The sequence below is a fragment of the Falco punctatus genome (genome assembly GCF_963210335.1).
Source record: "Falco punctatus genome assembly, chromosome: 6".
Classification (NCBI taxonomy): domain Eukaryota; kingdom Metazoa; phylum Chordata; class Aves; order Falconiformes; family Falconidae; genus Falco; species Falco punctatus.
In genome coordinates this window covers 27,999,664-28,019,598 of record NC_137585.1, presented here as the reverse complement: position 1 = coordinate 28,019,598, position 19,935 = coordinate 27,999,664, and the positions used below count along the sequence as shown (strand labels likewise).

The following is a 19,935-nucleotide window of genomic DNA, read 5'->3' as shown; positions in this document are numbered from 1 at the left end:
AGTTGACATTTTAGCTGTGCTTGTGTGTGATGTAATGGCCTAAAACCAGTTAGGAACTGCAGAGAAAGTTCACCAAGCTTGAAATACTCCATGTAACCCACATGCTTCTAGTTTTGCTGTTGAAGGCACGTAGCCCATGCTCAGAAAATGCCTCAAGCTTCATAAAAATCAGTTTGAAAGAAGGAACTTTGCTGAGCTGCCAGGCAGGGAAATGGTTACATGTCAGATCTCTGTTGTGCTAGCAAAGCAAGAGAGCAGGAATAGAAGCTGTGTTGTGTCGTGTCGTGTCCTGTCGTCCCCTGCCCCCATATTCCTGATGCTCTAGTCTTTATTGCAGAGTGGTACAGAATGGTGCAGGCCACTGCACACGATGTTGCTCTGTTGCAGGTTATGCCAGCTGAAAACCTGACTTGTGAGGAGTTCAGCAGTTGCTTCTTGGTCAAAAATGTACTGAAGGCTTTTTGCAAGGCAGTATTACTGACTTCAGTGAGCTCAATTTATATCCACTTGTCCTTCGGCATGTGGCATCTATCTTAGAGATCCATGCAAAAAAGAGATTCTCTACAGAAGCTTGCACATAGTTTCCAGGAAAAACAATGAAAAGTATTTTCCAGTTCCTGTATATGCGTACACAGTGCCCTCCACCAGTCCTCTGAGGTTTGGCTGTTACATTAAGGAAGTGTAATGTGGTTTAAAGAAAGAAAACATTGGCTTGTTGTAAGCCCCATCTCTTTGCTACAGTTTCCAGTTCAGAAGTCTTTTGGTTTTTTCCGTCCTTTCTTTTTTTTTTTTACTTTTGAGCATCTTCCCTGACTGTAGCTGGAGTTGAAGGAGAAGTCAAGGTGGTGCCTGCAGTGCTATGGCAAGATGTATATGGCTCCCAGAGGAAAAGATAAGTTTTGAGAGGGTCACGTGATTTTTCAGGTACCTTAGTCTGTCTGCCTCTAATCTCAAGAATCTCATTGTCTTGCAAACTAGAAAGAAGAAAATGTTTCACTTTGCCCTTGCAAAGCAATTTGTAAGGATAGGAAAACTGTAACACCCTCTCCCCTAACCCATCCCAAAACTAAAAAAAAAAAAAGGACCCCCCCCGCCCCAAACAAAAAATCCCCACACCCAAAAAAGCCCCAAACAACCTCAACCACCAAAAAGCAAGCAAATACCACACCCCCCCCCCCCCCCCAAACCAACTTCAAACCCCCAAAATGTAGGGAAAATGGGACTTACTAGAAGAAACGTGGAGAGAGGAGAAATGATATCTGAAGCATGGAATTCCTTCTTAGCTGTGTATAAAGTACCAAAACTAAGGTACATGGGGTCAGATTATGTTGTCTCTAATTCCCTGTTCATTTCAAGATCTTCTGCACCCTTGTGCTGGTCTTCTGAGGGCTGTCTTTGGCTAGGGAAAACAATCTTCCCTGGAACTGGCATACTGGGGGAAGACTGCCATCCCCACTGCCTATGGGCTCTGGGGCTGACCTTGCTAACCTGGAGCGAGTGGCTTCTCACCCTCTGCACAGACCTTGGATTGTTGGACTTGGAATGTCCCCCCCTTAGCGTGGTGTGACCCTTGCTCAGGACGGGCCTTTAGAGGTGTGAATAACGTGTGGTGTGGAAATAGGAGCATTGGGTCGGCGGAGGCTGGTGGTACACAGAGCTGTCTCCATCCTGCTCCGGGAGCAGTTGAGGAATGGCCAAGGAGCAATCAATGTCCCTTGCCTGCTCTTGTGTATTGCATACGTCTGTTTGGCACCTCTCGCCTCTGCTCTAGTAGCAAGGGCTTGGGGATTGCGTGCCTTAATATTTTAGCTGGCTGGAGAGATGTTTTCCTCCTCGCTACCTCAGCCTAGAAAAAGAAAGCTTGTAGATCTTGTTAAATATCACTCTCATCTAAGATACAGGAAAATAAAGTTTTGGAGGAGTGTAATTCGTTTCTTCACAGTGGGGGTGCCAGCTGAGTGGGATTTGTTAGTCATTAGTGTACTACAAGTAACAAGAATATTCTGATTTGCCTAAAATGAACAAGCTGGAAAAATCACAAAAAAGGTTGATTACATGGGGTTCCCTCTTTTCTCTTTAAAGCCTGTATATTCACACAAGGACCTGCCCTTGTGGCTGCTCATTTTTAGAACCCTTGTGAGGTGTACCTGGTGTATAAAGCAGTCTCCCAGCACATTATGTGTTGTAAGGTAATGAGTCAAACTGAGAGAAAATAGATACTTGGACAGAAAGTTCTGCACTTAAAAAAGCAATATACTTCCTTGCTTCCAATCTTTCTGGTTAGGTATTTTAAAATATATATATAAATCTTTTCACAAAAGCGATTTATTCCTAACTCTGTACCAGCCAACTGGGAAAAGTAATCATTGTTTTGAATTTGAAAGGTCTGGGAGGGATGAAAGGTAGTACAAGCAGTGTGGTTTGTTAGCGATGGCTGCGTGTGGTAGGCATATGGGTCAGTAGCTATTGCCTTGTTTGATTTAATTTTGTTAAACTACTTAGTTCCCCTTTTTCCAGCACTGTTTATGCTTCAGCTCCCTGTTTCCCCTGCTTTGACTCTTGGCCCACATGATAACTAGGTAAAGAGAACGAAAGCTGTGCTTACCTACTTTTCTACAAGTACCATAGGAGAAGTAGGTCTTCAGAGGGGACTTAAAAGGGAAGAGGATAATGGTTGAGGATGAATGAGGATACAGAATCTAATCTCTCTGGTGAATAACAAGGAGAGAAAAGTAATGAAAAATAAGAGAAATGTTCAAATCGCTTGTATTTTTGGAGGGACCACTGGTAAAGAGGCCTATAAGGAAGCTAAATCATGCTTTATAAAGCACTTCTGTATGTGATTTGTTCTTCCATGTCAAGAATGAAATTAAATGCATTATTGACAATAGAGTCTATGTTTAAATCAACTTGACAGGCCAGATACTCCATGTATGTGTCTGTTCACAAAGATAAGAACTTGTTTTGGGGGAGTAAAAGGCAGTTCAGACCTCTTATGTGAACTCTGTATTTGGTACTCTTTTGTCTGTGAAAAGTTCATTAGAGCTCAAAGTGGAAAATCAAGATTTTCTTTTTATGCCAGGTCTCTTCAGTGGGAATCTCTTTCCCCTTCTACTAAACCTGTATGGAATTAATTTTGTCTGAAATAACCCAAGGGGACCAGCTATAGAACTCCAACAGGTCTTACATGCCAAAGTAGCTCTTCTATTTTCTCTCTTATTCACATTAGCATTGTAAATACTTGTGTTCTTTGCTGTTCTTTTCTAAATACAGTAGGAGGTGCTTTATATTAGGGATTTTTTGAGTTTTTTTAAATTTTTTTTCTGGAAGCTCCAAAGAAAAGAGAGGTAGAAATGATTAAGGAGACAAGTTGTTTGGCAAAGTAAGGTCATGCTGAGAAGAGGAGGTTGTAGCACTTGAGTGCTTTAGGCACAGCTACTTCTGAGTTTAAAACTCACAGTATTAATCTGGATGCTAATATTTCTACTGACAGTACTTAGTGTAGCTTTAGCTGATGAGGGTCAGGCTTAAATGAAACGCTTTAAATCCAAAGCCAGTGCTTCACACAGGAGGTGCGTTCTTCTGTGACTTTTAGATGAATGGAGCTTTCCTGGGTGGACACAGGTAATAGGTTAAAAACTAAAAACCTAGGTGACTTAAGAGGCCTCATTTTGTTAAAACCTTGTCTCCCCCTGCACTGTCTTGGCACGGATGAGGAGCTGGCATCTCCCTGGCACACTCTGCAGCAGTTCCTGGAGGTGCTGGGAGCTGTTAAGAACTCTTCTGTGTTGTCCCCAGAGTGGGATCTCCAGGACATGGGCATATAATGGATGTGAGGTCAGACTGCTGGCTGGTCACTGCCGGGCTCGAGCCTGTGATACAGCCTGTTCTCCTCTCCCACCCTGTATGTCCCTGTTGACTCCCTTCGTCTTGGTTTGTGCTCTCTTTGACTGTTGTCTTTTGCCTCTGGCCACAATCTGAAGGTCTAATGCTAGGTCTGACTCCCAAATTGTGGTGATTGCACTGGATTCCTAATCTATTTTTAGATTTGAAGTCATTAGGCATTTTTGAAAACTGTACTGTACACTTTTTTCAAAATAGTGCCTTTTATTTTCAATTAACCAAATTGTTCACTCGGGCTGTACTATAATAGAGCCACACTTGCCCCACTGAAAGCAACTGGTAGTAGATTAAGTATTGCTGGAAAGTATTTTTTTAACACTGACTGCTGGATTCACGTGTATATTGAGTTCAATCGTCAGCATGAATTGTTAGGGGTAGGCAGTGGTTGTATAAATAAATATAACTGAGGGCAGTAGCCAAAAGCAGTTAACAGCAGCAGGTTGAATTAATGCTGAAGGAAAGGAAATCTCAGCAATAAAGACATACATTGGCTAGTGGATGGAACTGACATGGGAATTTTCTGGTTGTGCTGGGACTTTTCTACCTGTAACAGGGCCATCCCAAAGAATCAGATCCACTGTTGTTGCTGTTCTGTGTTTCCTCTGGAGCAGTCTACGTGGACCAGCATCGGAGATGCATTTCTGGGGACACCTAGCCAAACTGCTGCATCAGAATTGATGCCCCATTGTGAATTGGTAACTCCTGCAGCAAAGGGAAAAATATATTTTTCCTAAGATAACTCAGACAAAACTGACTGGTAGCACAGAGACACTCTTATTTCTGCTGAGCATATTTTGTCATTCCTTAGCCTGTTGCTCATTGTATTTATTATTATACTATGGAGGGCTGATTAGCTTTGGTGAACTCTTGGTTTCATGCTGTGAGATATAGAAAACCTAGTTGGGAATGTTCTGAGCAAAATATATGTATTTATTTAGAACAGACTGTGTTCTATTAAAATGGACTCTTGGCTGGGCTGTTGCACGTATTGCTGTATGTATGTGTTAAGGTAATAAGATGATTGCCATAAAGTGCATGTTTATTGGAAGGAGGAAATGGATCCATGATACACCTAAAGCCCAAGATGTGTATCTATTTTAGTGATCTACTTTGACCTGCTGCTGAGTTTCACAGGGTGATTTTGACAGCATTATGGGTGGATAAAAGACAGGCTTTAAAGCACAGGGAGGAGGGCCAACAGGCACCCATATTATCTAGATAATAAAGCACATCCACCTATGGCAGTGTAAAGAGATTGTGCTAGCAAGACATTTTGTTGTGTGTCATTTCCTTTCCCCTCTCCCAGTACTTTTTGCTCTGCTCTGCTTTGTTTCTAGGACTGATCTTATCTGATGCCCTGTTTTGATGTAGTCCATAGCTCAGTTTCTGCAAAGGAGAGACTGCTAGCTAATCCCAGCTGAACTGGAAAAATAGAGGTTGTTGAGTGATGTGCAAACCGAGACTTGGTTTGAGAATGGAATGTCATTGAGAAAGATGGGGATAAGACGTGCTACCTGAGGAAGATCAGAGATGAGAAGCCAGGAGTGGGAGCAGAAATGTAGCTATTCCTATGTAGCTATGTTATGTTTTTTGATGTCTGTTTTCTATTCCACCTGCTCCTCCACATGCATTCAGTGCACGGGCAGAGGAGGTGAAAACTGCAAAGCTTGCTGTGTAATAAATGTATTGTTCACTGATTTATTTAATAACATGTAATATCAAATGAATGGAAGAATGGCAAGCTTTTCAGTAGGTAATCCAAATGTAAAATGTGACCTTTCTCCTCTCTTTTCTGGACGTGAATACAGAACAGTCATCCCCTGGAATCCTCGAGTCACTGCGTTGGCTTTGAGGTGGAATATCTTAAACCAAAAGCATATCTCTGCAAGAGGAGGAAACAATGCGTATCAACAGCCTCTGAACTGCTCATATAGTGCTTCAAGTGGCAAAACCCATACTAGCAGAATCCAATTATTCATTATCACATGTTCTATGGGCAGGCAGGAGTCATGGGAGGAAGGTGGAGAACTTGCATGAACTGGAGTGTGGCCTGTGAGCTGGATTAGGTGACTGCAGCCAATTTAAGTCCCTTAGAAGGAGACACTATTGAGATTTTTCTTTTTTATTCTTCCTCCACCCGCCTCAGGGATGCCGCAATAACACTTTGACAGCTTCATGTTGGAACCTATTCCCTTAGGGACTGACTTCTCCTCTGCGCTCACTTCTCGTGAGTTACTGCAAGTTGTGTGTGAGTTGCTAGCCTTTGTTCAGTAGCTGCAATCTTATTTTAAAGGATATTTTTGCTGTATCTACTGTTCAGACTGTATTTATTGCTCTTCTGGTCAATCCTTCAGTTGTAGAAATTGATCTTTTTTATAATGCTATTTCAGGATATTTCTACAGAGCGAGGATAAAGCTGGTTTGAGTTTTGGGCGCTCTCCCCAGTAGCAGTACTCCAGGTGACTACTGTCCTTGCTGTGGTGTGAGTGCACCAGCTGATGGCTGCACCTGCAAGGAAGTGGTTCAGCAGGGTGCAAGCATTCCATTTGGGGAGCACGATGCTGAATTACAGCCTCAAGTATTTGTTTATATACTGGACACACATCCATGCCCTGTGGAAAAAGAGTGCTATCAGGACTGCAAAATCAAACATGCAAAAGTTAGGAAATACCAGGACGTTAATTTTCTCACCTGCTTTTGCATGTGCATTATGATTCACTCTGCAATTACACAGTTGCATGCTGTTTTTCCACAGAATTCCTGCTTCCCTCTGTGCACAGGCATCCACTGCTGTTTGAGAAGCTATTCAATATTTTGTTTTCTCCTTATTGTTTGTCATGATATTATTCAGGCCATGCAATGAAGGAAGAATTACTGATGGCCTTTTGGTTTTGTTTTCTTGCTTATCTCCACCACAGCATAAGTGGCCAGTGTTTCTTGAACACTGTATAGTGGCCCTGTCTGATCCTGGATGCTGTGCTGGCCGCATTCATGAATTGGGAATACAAGAACATTGAGCATCTGCCTTGGACAAGCAGCCTTACCAAGTGTTTCTGATTTCCTTATCTCCATTACCTATAATCCTCCTCCCCAGTGCCCCATTTAAATCCCAGTCCTAGCTTTTTCCTCCTCTCCTGCCTGGCTTTAGTTCTTGGTGTGTCCAAGTCGATTCTCACATGTGAGCTGCTATCTCATCGTGTCTTCATAAAAGCTCTTTGTCTTTCAGTCTGTTTGGATGAGGCTAGGATTACGGGCAGCAGAGTGCAGGCTCCTTGATTTCATTTCATCCAGACCTGGATTTTGCAGCCCAGGCTGGCAAATGTAAGGAAAGTCCCATTCAACCTCAGTGCAGGTCTTTGGGCAGTTCAGCTCTTGAATTCAGAGAAGACTCTAGAAGGCATAAGATGTGTATGAAATTTCAAAAACTTTGCTTCCCTTGGGCAAGTTTAAGTGGATTTTCGTAAGGACAACAGAAAGTGCTTGTCTGTCACAGTCCTTCGTCTTCTGCCAAATTTAAGTTACTGCTGCAAAAAATAGATCAAAGAAAAGGCTCCTAAATATTTTAAAAGTCAAATAAATAATGTGTTTTCTTCTGGTTTTGTTTTGGATTACAGCTAAAGTGTTTTTGGCACAATTGAAAAAACCTCATCATCCCGAGGCAACAACCTGTCATAAGAAAATTCAGCATGTGTGTTTAAAGGATAGCGTAGCCCATACACAACTAAAACCAGGGCCTTAGACTGCGGAGCTTTGTCTGGCCTATGAGCATCTGAGTTTGATGTCAGAGTGGCTGTTTGAAGTGTCCTGATTTGATTTTATCTTTTTTACATTACAGTTGTGTCATTGAAGTTAGATATTCTGAAATATTTTTTTCCAGCCATTTTACAATGGTGGCACAGATAGCAGCAACCAGAATTGGTCACTTTTGAGCCTGCCCAGTGCTGTAGCATCCTATTTCTGTTCCTGATTACCAGCCCTGCTCTCCCACTAGAGGCACTTGAAGTGAGCTTGGGCCGGGAGGGAGGTGCCTTCTGCACCCTTTCAAGAGAGCTGCCTTAACAGCTAGGACGTGTCTCTTCGGGGAATAAGGCAGTAAATGGACTGCCTGTTTCTGCTGGCTGTGCTGCGATTATGCAGTGGGTAGATGCAATGTGGCATACACGTATGCTACGTGGCATGGTGCGATGCAGAAGCGTGAGCGGCTGGTACGGGGTGCAGCACACCTGTGTTACTGCAGAGCAGCTCTGGGCTTCCTGGCAGCATAGGTTGTGCCAGCCGGAGCATCACGCTCACATGTCTGTACATCCTCTAGCACTAGAGCAAGCTCTGGCATCTTGATAGGGAACAGCATGCTGCAGCGTAGACTTAAACTGAATTATTGAGGTGTTTGTCCAGTGGCTTTCAAAAACAGTGAGCTAAACTAAGTTTGGATGCAAAGAAGAGTAACTTAACTTTGAAAAATGTCTTTACTGCTTTGCTATTGGGACTCTTGCTCTGGTAGCTCAAATCCTGTCTTCCAGACACAACTGACAAGAGTATCACTGGCAGCTTGGTCTGTTTTATTGCATTACCCCTCAACATTCATAACTGCGAACTGATAACCATAGTGGACTACATGTTTCTGATTTTTGCCCCAAAAGCTGTATACTATTCTAGACTAATGTTCGCTTTACTTTTAGTTGTTTTTTAAAGTAAACTGATATGGTAATTTTTTTTTTGTTTTGTTACCTGTATGTGGTTTTAAAATCCTCTCTGGGATACCCTGTACTGGAATAGAGCCCCAAGCCTCGGCTAAAATTAATACTTAGAGAACCACAGGGGAGAAAAATATTAAAGAACAGGAAAGGCAAAATTGTTTTTACACCCACTCTTCATCTCTTTTCACATTATGTTTGGTCTTGCCTGCTTCAGTGAAATTTCTCCATTTGTTCCCTTTAAGTGGTGCTTTGAGAAGGTGCAAACACGACCTATCAGCTTTCTTTAAGTTGGTAGGTTAGCACAGCATTCTGTTACTAACAAGCAGCAATAGATGTGGAAAAGAACATGCGGTTCTTCTGGCTTCAGGTAATGGTCTGAGAGTCTAGCTTTGATTTCCTTCTGTGCTCTTCAGTTGTAGGGAGTTCAACAAGCTACCACTATTTTTTTTTCCATTTTAATTTCTAAAAGTCAAACTAGTATTGTTTCTCTATCATGGTGGCACTATTAGAAAGATCAATAAATGCTGGAGGATGCTGAAATACTGGATGTGACAAAAACCAAGTAAGTTGATCGTTGTTACACTCAGCTGGTTACATTTTAATTGATTTACAGGTATATTCACTTCAAAGGCAATTCCAGTCTAAAATATATTGATGTGTAGATACAGTACCATGATTCATACATTTACTGTAATCAATATCACAGATCGTGTTCAGTGTTTACATTTTGTGTCTTCACTTTACCCAAAACATGAAGTTATTTCTAGTCCCGGTCTCTCTATAAAGCTGAGTTTTGGAGTCCAAATTGGCAAAGTACTGCAGGTTTTGATTAGTATGGTCTAAAACAAATCAATGGCTTTTTCTTCCCTCTGCTGAAGTACTCCATTATAGTGTCTTGAAAGTCTTATTTCAATGTCACGTAGCTAGTTTACTGTCATTGTGACTAGGCTTCAAGGTGATCACTTGCATGATGGTTGATGCAGAATCAGATTGGTGGTTGGACCTCTGTGGAGGTTTTTGTCTTGACCATATTTCAAATTAAAGGGAGGAAAAGACCATAACTGTAAAATGAGTAATCCAAAATTTATTTTTTCACCATAACATTTTTGTTGCAGGCAGTATCGAATGCCTACATAATGCATATTAATCTGAAAATTAATCTTGTCCTCTGAATTCCAGCTATTTATACAACGTGCTGTAAATATATGTATTCTGAAAAATGGTAATTGTTTTCAGATTAATGTGTAGAATCACAGCAGCATTTGGGAAATTTCTATATTTTTTTTGCATACATTTTCTCTGTTTCTGGATCACAGTGAAATCTACTGAGAGTTTCATGTTCAAACAAATCTTAAAAACTCTTGAGTGTTTGCTAGTCTCTAATCTATGCAAAAGAATCACCTTTGCCATTCCTTCTACTGTCCCCAGACCTTCAGCGTTTGACTTCATGGCTTGTCATGGTGTGAAGGACCCCAGGCTGCTCTGCTTTGTAGACTAACTTGGAGCCACTCTTTTATGGATCTAAATTTGGGAGGAGAAAGAGAACATGTTTTTCTTTTTACAGTCTCTGGATTTGTATGCCTAGAAGAATGTACTAATAAATTAGGTCTCATTTTCCTTTCCACAATGTGACTTCTGGTTGGCAAGCCTGTTTACACATCCAGTCTTAATTTCACTTTGATTTTTAACACAGAATTAATACTAACAAAGTTCAGCAGCAGTTCCCGAGAGCTTGGTCCCAGTGATACCTCAGGAGATCCATGTTCTGGGCAGCACTGAACAGGAAGATCCAAAGTAGAAATACTTATTTAGGAGTAGGAAAACTCGGAAAATACTGGGTTTTGGTATCCTTTTTTGAGGTCCTGAAAAATGGTAATGTGGAAAATATCTTCTCTGTCAAATGTACAGCTGTGTGTGTGATGTAGGTTTTGTTTGTCTTATGTAGAGCTCTTTTCCTCTCTTGGACGTCAAGGCACACTGAAGGATTTCTCTGGTTGTAATATGGGAGTTTTTTTCCTTGACACTTTAGCACCTGTGTAGTGGGTCATGTTTCTTTGCCCAGGTCCTCTCCTTTGGGTGGGCACTGCAAACTGATCTTGCACACTCTTCGTTTGAATCCTTTTAAAAACTCCGTGGAAAAAGATGATGTTGCAGGTTTAGGACAAATGGAGAGACAGGGTGCTTTGTCACAAGTGAACGAAGGAAGGGATAGGACTTAAGTCATCTGCAGTTCAGATCTGCCAGGTTGAAAGTCTTCAGCACAGCACCAGAGGCAGTGCTGTCTAGTGGCTGAGGCATGTGATGAGGGTCTCAGGGAAACCTGGCTTCCCTCGTATTGGCCGTGGCAAAGATTGAACCTGAACGAGTCATTTCTTGCTGTTAGACCAATAGCTCTTAACAGCAGGGTCTTTCATTTATAGTATACTTTCCTAGCTCAGTAAAGCCTTGATTTTGGTTTTTAACTCATGCTGTAATGGTGATAATCTCAAACACAGCACCCTAGAGTGATCCTTTCCAGTCCCCAGCATTTTAGCCAAGGGTTGCAGGGCTAGATAAAACCAAGATATAGACACATTGCGAGGGGGCTGGAGCGTGGCAACACATTTCTAGTGTTGCTTTTATTAAAGCAACCTTTCTTTCTCCTCCTCCTCCTCTTCCTCCCTCAGATGATGATGACATTGTTTTATTTGTTTTAGTTCTATAGTTAGCAAACTTAGCAAGCCAGATTAAAAATAAAGCAGCAACCCTTCTCTGTTCTAACACTGTGAGAACTGTTTCTGCTGAAGCTTTGCAGTTGCAAAAGGGGTATCAAGTCCTACCCCTGACTGGGGAGACTGTGCTCCAGATTGACACTCTGTTGAGTAGTTGGTAATTTCTGTCCTCTTTCTCTCTTTTGTGTGACTCTGGGCACCTGATCATTAATGTCATCTTGGTTAAGGAGCAAGGTCCCCATTTCCATGGAAACATGGGGAAATGGCTTTTGAATCTTGAAAGTCCTTTATTTACTGAGTAGCATTTTATCTCCTGTTTAAGCATTTAAAACATAGAAGCCTATAGTGCTGAAATATTTCAAAAGATACTGTGTTAAATGAGGTGGACAGTTATAAAAATGACATTTAACTTTGCTCTGTAAAACTGTAACAATATATTAGCTGGTGAAAAATCAGCATAGTTACCCTGAAGCCAATGGAACTAGACTAGTTTACAGCAGTCAGGAATTTGTCCCAGAGGTCTGGTAGTCTAGGGTTAGATTCCCAAGGGAAGTGATGGGACCATCATCACTTGAAAGTCATAGCTAGACAAGATAAATCCCTGAAGTGGTATTGGAAGTGTTAGTTCTACTTCAGCTGCTAGATGAACAAAATCATCCAAAACATTTTTCTAACTCATTATTATGCTCATGGATTTACTGATGAAAGATTTATTTATGTCTGAATGACTTAATTTTTTTTGCATTGTTTAGTGTCAAAGGAAGCCAGTAACTATGCAGACTTCTTTTATTTCTGTAGGTCAATATTGGTAGCCATTTAGTATGAGGGACATGATATTATAAATGAATATTTAAATATAATTCTAATGTTGTGAATATTCAGACTTGATAGATATTTCATATTTTAAGTATTTACAGTATATTAACTATAAAAGACTAATAAAATACTTCATAACATACCCGGTGCCATGAACAGTGCATGGAAAGATGGAACACACAAAAGGCAAAGTAAAGAATATCATTAAAAAGGTGTAACTAGTGGCACAGGAAATGAGTTTTAATTTAACAGTTTCTGAAGTTAAAGGATGAAGTACTGATCCAATCAATGTTGATGGTAATGCTCCTACTGTCTCAGGTGAAACCTGGTTCAACCAAAAATTTTTAACATTATACATCCCCATGCTTCCCCTTACAAATCACCAGTTTGTTTCCACACCTGAGTCAGATCCCTGTTCTGATGTAACGAATGTCCTCTCTCTCTCTCCACTTGAACAGAAGCTGTTCCTGTTTATTCTGCATCTGAACTTCGTTTGTTTCTGTCAAAGCCTTTGGAAAACTCTCCAATTAGAAATATTAAAATGTGCTTGGAATAATGAGGACTACATATATAAATGCCCCTTGCCACTGCCAAAGGAGCAGTGTAGATAATTAAACCTAAAATATGACAAGATACCTGCATGATATATCACCTATAAATAGAAAAATGAGAACACTGCTTTGGATTCAGCAGTGGCTTTAATTTTGTTTCTATCTGATTCCTTCTCTTGTACTGCAACCTTGATAAAGTCATATTTTGCCTCTCTGAACCTTGTTGGTGAAGGGAGGTAATGTAATTTCACTTTGAGCAACTTGAATGTAGGACATCACATATGGACCTGAACCAAACACAGCAAGAGTATTTGCACTTACATCAGCGTCAGGCAGCTCTTAAAAAAAATAAAGTTAGGGGTGTGTAGGTGTCTGGGGGGAAATATTCCATCTGGGGGGACTAGCACCAGACGTGCCACTTGGTTTTCAGTGCAACAGAGGAAATTCCAAAATGTGGGGATTGCAGGGAGAGGCTCAGGGCACCTGCAACAGATCTCTTACTTCTGGGCAACCTACTTTTTCTGCAAGTTTATAGTTAGTCTGGTTCTTCCTGTATAGGCTGTGGCATCATTTTCTTGTGTTTCCCTGTCAGATGACATTATGGGGAGAGATGAGGTTTGTGAGCTGTAAAATTAGGGGTGATTAGCTCAATAGGAAGTAAATTTTCAGGCAGCTTTCGGAAGAAGGTAATGTTATTGAGACAGTATGCACCTCAGTGTTGAATAAGTTTCCTCCCTTTTTCCCATAGATATTTCCTGGAAGTCTCTCAGAAAACAATTGTTAGTGCTTTCCCTTTTCATTTGAATTTCAAGCCAGTGAAGATGGACACACCAAAATGAACATGATCCCAGAACAAGTTTTTGTACAGATCACGTGTTAAGATACTGCTCTAAATTTAGGTTCCAATCATTTGGATGAGATATGATGGCAGATTACTTTTATTTGTTTTAAAAGAAAAAAAAAAATCCTAATCCTCAGCTTCTGTTGAAAATATTGGCTGCTCTGATCAAAGCTGATTGAGATCCAGAGCTCTATGGGAATAAATTATGGCTGAGGAAGATCTTTCTTCTGGTTCATATCTACATAGTGCTGGTTTACTTGTGCTTTTTAATGCCTTTTACAATCTACAATATGAACAACTTCATAGAAATGAAACTTCACAATTTATAGTGCTGTAAAAGTGTTTTTGTTACTGAGGAGCCTAAAATGAAGTTACAAATAAACTGTTACTTTTAGTTAATCATCTCTTTTGGCTTTATAAATTAACTCATAAGGTAAAACAAATAGTTTCTCTCAAGTTTCAATTGCTCTTTGTTTTTCTGTTGCTGCTTCTGGGAAAGCTCCTGAAACATTTTATTGATGAAGTAATGCACTCTCATCTGCATGTAGTACTTCTGTACTTCTAGCAAAGGTTTCTGGTGACATGCTAGATCACAAGAACAAAGCTCAAATTTATCGTGTTCCCCCAGATGGAATTACAGTCTTCATCAGTTAATGCAGCATTTCTCAACTTTAGAAAGTTGAATCTTGACTTGTCAAGAAAATGAAGCTTACAGTATTGCTGCTACCAGCAATGTTGTTTTAAAAGCATACCCAAAACCTACTCAGGCTGTGCAGGTATTTATCCTCATCCCTCTTATGTGCTTTGATTAGCAGTGTATTGTCAACAGTGTTGAGAAATGTCATTGGCATTTGAATCATGACCCTTTTATTACCAAAATTACCACATTGGTTTCTCTGCAAATTCAGGCAAGTGTTGCTGCGTTATGGATGGGCTGTGGTTTCAGTAATGCTCTTTGCAACCAGATGGCTTAAAAACCAAAGCAATCAGAAAAAACAAAATAGGTGGAGGCTCTGAAGGACCTGTGAGAATCTTAGTATTCATTGCACAGTAGACTGTGTAATTTTTATTATTGTACACAATTTGCTGTTACGTTTTCCTTAGAGCTTTACCAAGTGGGAAGTTTATACCTGATTTACGTACCAATGTGAACTGAATGGCTGCAGAGCACCTATAACCTCTTCTGTAGGTGCTCCCTCGGTGGATTTGACCTCAATCACAATAAGGCCTTATTAAGGGGAAGTAATTTCCACATTCTGATTTGCACTAGTAAAACTGAAGTAGTTTAAAAAGTCATTTAAGTTGAAGCACAGCAATTTTCTCATGTAAACTAAGTGTTTGTGTTCTGTGCTTTTTTTTGGTGTGGTTTATAATGTTTTATTAGCTCCCACTGTATGTAGAAGTTACCTGTTTCTGTGCTTCCACAGCAATGGGAATTGGAGAGTTTTTCTTGTTCTCATTAATTTTCCCTGAAAGTGCTTAAATTTATTTTTTTTTTCCTCAGTCCTTGCTTGGTATTACTTTTCAATAATTGATTTAAAATGTTACTGTTAGTCAGTTAAGAACAACCAGTTTGTGGATAATGCCTCAGTGAAACAACACCGCTTTGTATCACCTGAAGTCCAGAGTTTCATCATGTTTCCCAGTTGAGGATCTGGTCTCCTGTTCTCAGCAAGGCTAATGATCCCTGTGTGTTAGGGAGGAGTGAGCATCCCGATTCAGGGAACAGAGAAGGTACTGAAGAAAAACTGGGGTGAAAGGATGGCAAGAGTATTTCACTTAATTTCTTTTTTTTATTTGTCTGTTTTGCTTTTCCATATAAGAGATATTTTTTTTTCTCTTTTGCTGCCCAGCACTTTACCCATTGAAGACCTTTAGTGTGGTATTTGCTTTACAGAAGTTACCCACCTGTAGTTGCGAGGATCCTACTGGGTAGCTGCAATTGCCTCCCCAGGGGATTTTTCTCTGTAAGAACTTTTCTTAACCTTTCAGTATCAATTCATGTCTTGAAAGCCTGAGCATGGCTGTTGGGAAGCAACATCGCCTTTGGAGTTGTCATGACAACCTGCTGCGAGGGCAGCTGGCAAGGATGGGTCTTGTGGTCTATTAACTTTGCTGGTTTGGTACTTTTTGCAAATTTTGGACGCGGTGGATCACCTCTCTCTGCCCTGTTGCTGATGTAGATGTGCTGGTGCATGAACTCTTTGCCAGCTATACACACAGCACTGCACTTCTGCTGGTGATGGTCATGGTCTGCAGCTCCTCGGGCTGTACCAGCAGTTGAGTTTCTCTGTGGGTACCTCCCCCATCACAGCAGTGACTGATTATGTTCACCTTAAAAGCAGCCAAAAATCACTACTAAAAAGTGCATTTTAGTCCTAGGTAGAGCAGAAATTGGTCATGCCCCTTTTAAAATGTCATGATTTAGTTACCTTTTGCAATGTGACATTTGTTCATGTGCTCTTCTCTTTTTCACTGTGTTCGCTCTGTCCTGCTCTGGTAAAGGCAGCTGGGAGAACGAAGCTGGAACAGTTTAATGCAGTGGCATGCTGAGCATGTGTGTGTGTAGCCTTGTTGGCGTCCTCTTCCTTGGTGACACTTACACTGTCGGTCAGGTCTGCAGGCACACAGGTTGGTTTGGTCACGCTGTGCTGTTACCTCTGCTGAGGAATATCACTAGAAGGAGGGCAAAGACACTATTTCAGTAGCACCCTATTTAAAATATTTCTTCCCCCACCTCTCCTTACTGTCCATTAGTATTTTGTGAAGGCTTTATTTATTCGAGAGATATACAGGATGGAGTTTGGGGGGTGGGGGGCCGTAATTTCTTTCTCTTTTTAAAGTAGATGTAATACTAAAATCAACGTAACACTGAGTGATTCAGTGAATTTTTGAGTCCTGGGAAAGTGATATAAAAAGTAACCATCAGTAACCTAGTCATCCAGTGCTTGGATGTTTTTCACATACGTATTATGATCTCATCGGATCAGATTTCTAAAGTAGTTTGGATTTCCATGCTAAGAAAAGGTCAGGTTTTATCTCTCCTGAGCTATACGTGTGCAGTGAGCTCGCAGAGCGTAGCCTGGCCTAGCATCAATTGTGTCTGTTAACAGCAAAAAGCACTCGGGATATTTTTTGCTCCTGTTGGTTATAGCAAATGGTCATTTTGTTGTCAAGGTGTGATTTTATCCATTGGATGGTTACTATCTAAAGAAATGGTTTCTCTGTGTGTCTTTTAGAATAGATGATGCAGCATTAAAATAAGTGGAGAGGAAAATACGGTAAGCTTATTTCTGTGCCTTACTGTGCTTTTGGTGTGGCAGATGTAATGAAACAAGTTTTCAAGATAAGTGCTACTTAGTTTTAATTCAGAGATGGATTTTTTGTTTTGTTTAATAACGCTGTAACTGGAGAGAGTTCAAGGCATGATGAGCAGTTCACTTTCCTTTGCTGATTTTAATCCAGCAAGAGCTAGTTCTAGTTGAAGATGCCATGATTTAATGACTGTTTGGTTGTCACTGTAAAATGAGGCAGCGTTCCCACACAGGTCAAATCTTAGGGGATGTATTTTTATTCTGTGCGGGAGGAGGAAGACACTTGGCTCCCTTATTGAAAGCCCAAAGAAAAGGTGAGGTCAAAGTTGGATTGAATTTGGCGATTGACCTACTTTCTCACACTACAAGTGTTGCTTCTGGGTGGAGGGTGAGGTGCTCCAGGGTGAAAGTGGACAAGATGCTCGTACAGTTGATACCTTTTGCTCTGGTACTTTTGTGGCACAGGATTTTCATCTCCCGTGCTGTCAGTTGTCTTCACATCTTAATGCTCACTGATTAACACCAGCTTCTGAGGCTTCTTTTGTTCTTTTGTAATAAAACCAGTGTGTAAACAGATAATATTTTCCTTCAGTCCTATGGTGGTCTGGTTCAGTGAGTTCATTTCAAATTAGTATTTTGACTCCAGCAAATAAATAATACAATGACACAAGAGCTAAGAGTGTGGCATTACAAGTCCCTTTTATACTCCTAAAATCTCTTACAGATTAAAATAATGTCCAAGTAGTGTGACATCCTATTATAAGGTTAATTTCCAGATCTCTTCCAGATCTACGTGGGCTGAAGTGGGAAGACTCCTGCCAGGTCATGGTGTCTGAGGGTTTATCTGACCCTGAAGGAGCACCAGCAGCTTGCTGTGTCTTTTCCTGAAGCTGTACAGACATGACAAAAGCAGCACCCAGTATTACTGTAGCCAAAAATAAATTAGAAGAAAAACAGTCCTTCTTCCTCCCTGCTGTTTGTTTGTTATGTGCATTTGACAGCGCTTTGTGTTGTGTGGTTTGTTTTTGTTCTTTTTAGCCTGCTTGTATACAACTGGTGAGTCAACAGGGAAGAAGAAAACCTCCATATGTATATTTTAACAGAATTTATATGAAAAAGAGAGAAACTATTGAAAGGGCAGATCATGAGAAAAATGAGCATTTTTAAAATTAGTTCAAAAAAAAAAAAAAAAAAAGACTCCAGTTACAGCATCTCTTTAATTAGATCCAGCAGAGCTGCTAATGAGTGCTGAAGATTTCCATTCTCTCCAGCCACAAAGACCACTGCTCTAGCTGATGTACCACCTGCACTTTTCTGCCTCTGTGTCCCCCTGAAACTTTCCAATCCCAAGACTCGGACTTAGGCGTGACCCTGTGGTAGCTGTCCCTTGGGATCAGGAGGGAGTGCAATAATCTCCCTCCAGATTGAAAGTGCCTTGGACCCTCCCTGCAGCACCATGTTGGTGGCTGCTGCATGCTGAAGGCAGTAGGCCCTCAATGTGATTCCAGTGAGATTTGTAACTTTGCATGACACGGGCAATGTTTTCTTAATCTGATGTGAAACACCCCTCCAGGCAGAAATGTAAGGTTTGGTACAGAGAGACTGATTTTTTTTTTTTTAAATGGTTCCGCGTAACTCAAGTTGATTATCAAGAATAAGCTTTGAACATAAGTATTTTTTGTAGACGACTCATGTTTTATTCAGGACTAAATGAGTATGAATTCATGTTTTGTAAACACACTGGGTATTCTGAGGTTAATGCCTTAGAGCAGGGCTTGAGTCAGTTTCTCTTCTGGTTCTGGAAATTTATTTTAAGTTGTTCCTTAAATTTTCTGCTTTCTGCTCATTGAATGAAGAGGGAATGTTGTCACTTCAGGTGTATTTTTTTCTTCATTTCTGAATTGCCAGACAGTTGGTGATGTGAGGGGAAGGAGGTGACTTCTTACGGTTTGCATTTTCCACCCAGATCCCTCGTTCCTTGTTTAGTTCTTTGGCTTGGGTAAAGATATGAAAAATTATCCCTAAGTCTCCAGTCTTTGATCCTAAAACTTGTTATGAGTAACCAAAACCTTTTTTATTGGTCCTGCACGAACAGGTGGCTACACAGGCCTGATGGGGAATTGTCACTTGCTTTCTATTTTCTTCATCTGCTTTTCATTTACTGCAGTATTTCCCTCTTTCTCCACCCTCTGCTGAACTCCTTCAGTTTGTTTGAAATTGAAGGGTGGACACATGCCTGCTGCTCCCTTGGGACTTAGTCTAGTGTATGCAAACCATGCCAGAGGAAATAGAAGAAAGTGTCAGCAGTGGGATGAAGGGGACAAAGGCGTAGGTGGTTGCAGTATGGTGGTGCTTATCCAGCCTAGCAGCCACCAGCCCTGCTAGGAATTAGGAGCCTGTTGTCCCAGGTGCTCAAAACAAGATTTTCTTAACTTTATTTTTCCTAAGCACAGCAGTATATGCCATTGAACTGTATGGTCTTTGTGGTGCAGAATGAGAAGAAAAAGGCAAGTTGTATTGTTTTTGTCTGTTCTTGTATCTCATACAGTCCAGGGTAAGAAAGGTGGGGGACAAAATCTTTGTCTTATCTCAGTTGCTGGGCTTCCTTCCTTAGAGAGAAAATAGAATTTGGTTAGTAAATGGTAGTTTTGATTTTTATCTGCCTTTTTCAAGTGTCACTCTAATGAAAAGTAAATGTAGGCTCTTCCCCCCACCCCCTCAAGAACAATGCAGGCAAAGCCTGAACTCCCTTCCCTGCTCTGTTACCTAGATTTTCTTCTTTCTGTAAAATTGTGTTTGGAATTCAAAACTCTAACTTGCTTTTCAGAAGAGAAATTTTTCTGTCCTGTGTGCTTTTGAAGTCTTTTGATAGAAAAAAAATTGTTATTTTGGATTGGTTTAAAGCTTGCTTTTGTTCTGGGTCATTCCTTGAGTCCTAGGTATTTGCATATCTGGGAAGAGAATTTGGTTCTTGTATCAATATTTGGTAAAAAATTATTCTGGTGTCACATACAATATTTCTTTTTTTTTTGTTTTTGTTTTCCTTTAATCCACAGTCTAAAACTTCTGGAAGTATTTTTCTCTTGATTAGTGACTATGTAT

At 40.7% G+C, this 19,935-nt stretch overlaps 1 protein-coding gene and 1 long non-coding RNA gene across 12 annotated transcripts in view; one reads left to right on the top strand and one right to left on the bottom strand.

Annotated features, from left to right (window-relative positions):
• Positions 1 to 19,935, top strand: part of DGKI (diacylglycerol kinase iota) — a 252,712-nt gene that overhangs the window by 63,665 nt on the left and 169,112 nt on the right. The gene's annotated exons all lie outside the window — the stretch shown is intronic.
• The window catches only part of LOC308065195, a 42,495-nt gene continuing 23,336 nt past the window's right edge, over positions 777 to 19,935 (bottom strand). Inside the window, exon 2 of the long non-coding RNA XR_013928706.1 lies at positions 777 to 19,442. This is a non-coding gene — a long non-coding RNA (uncharacterized lncRNA). The remainder of the gene's footprint in view (positions 19,443 to 19,935) is intronic.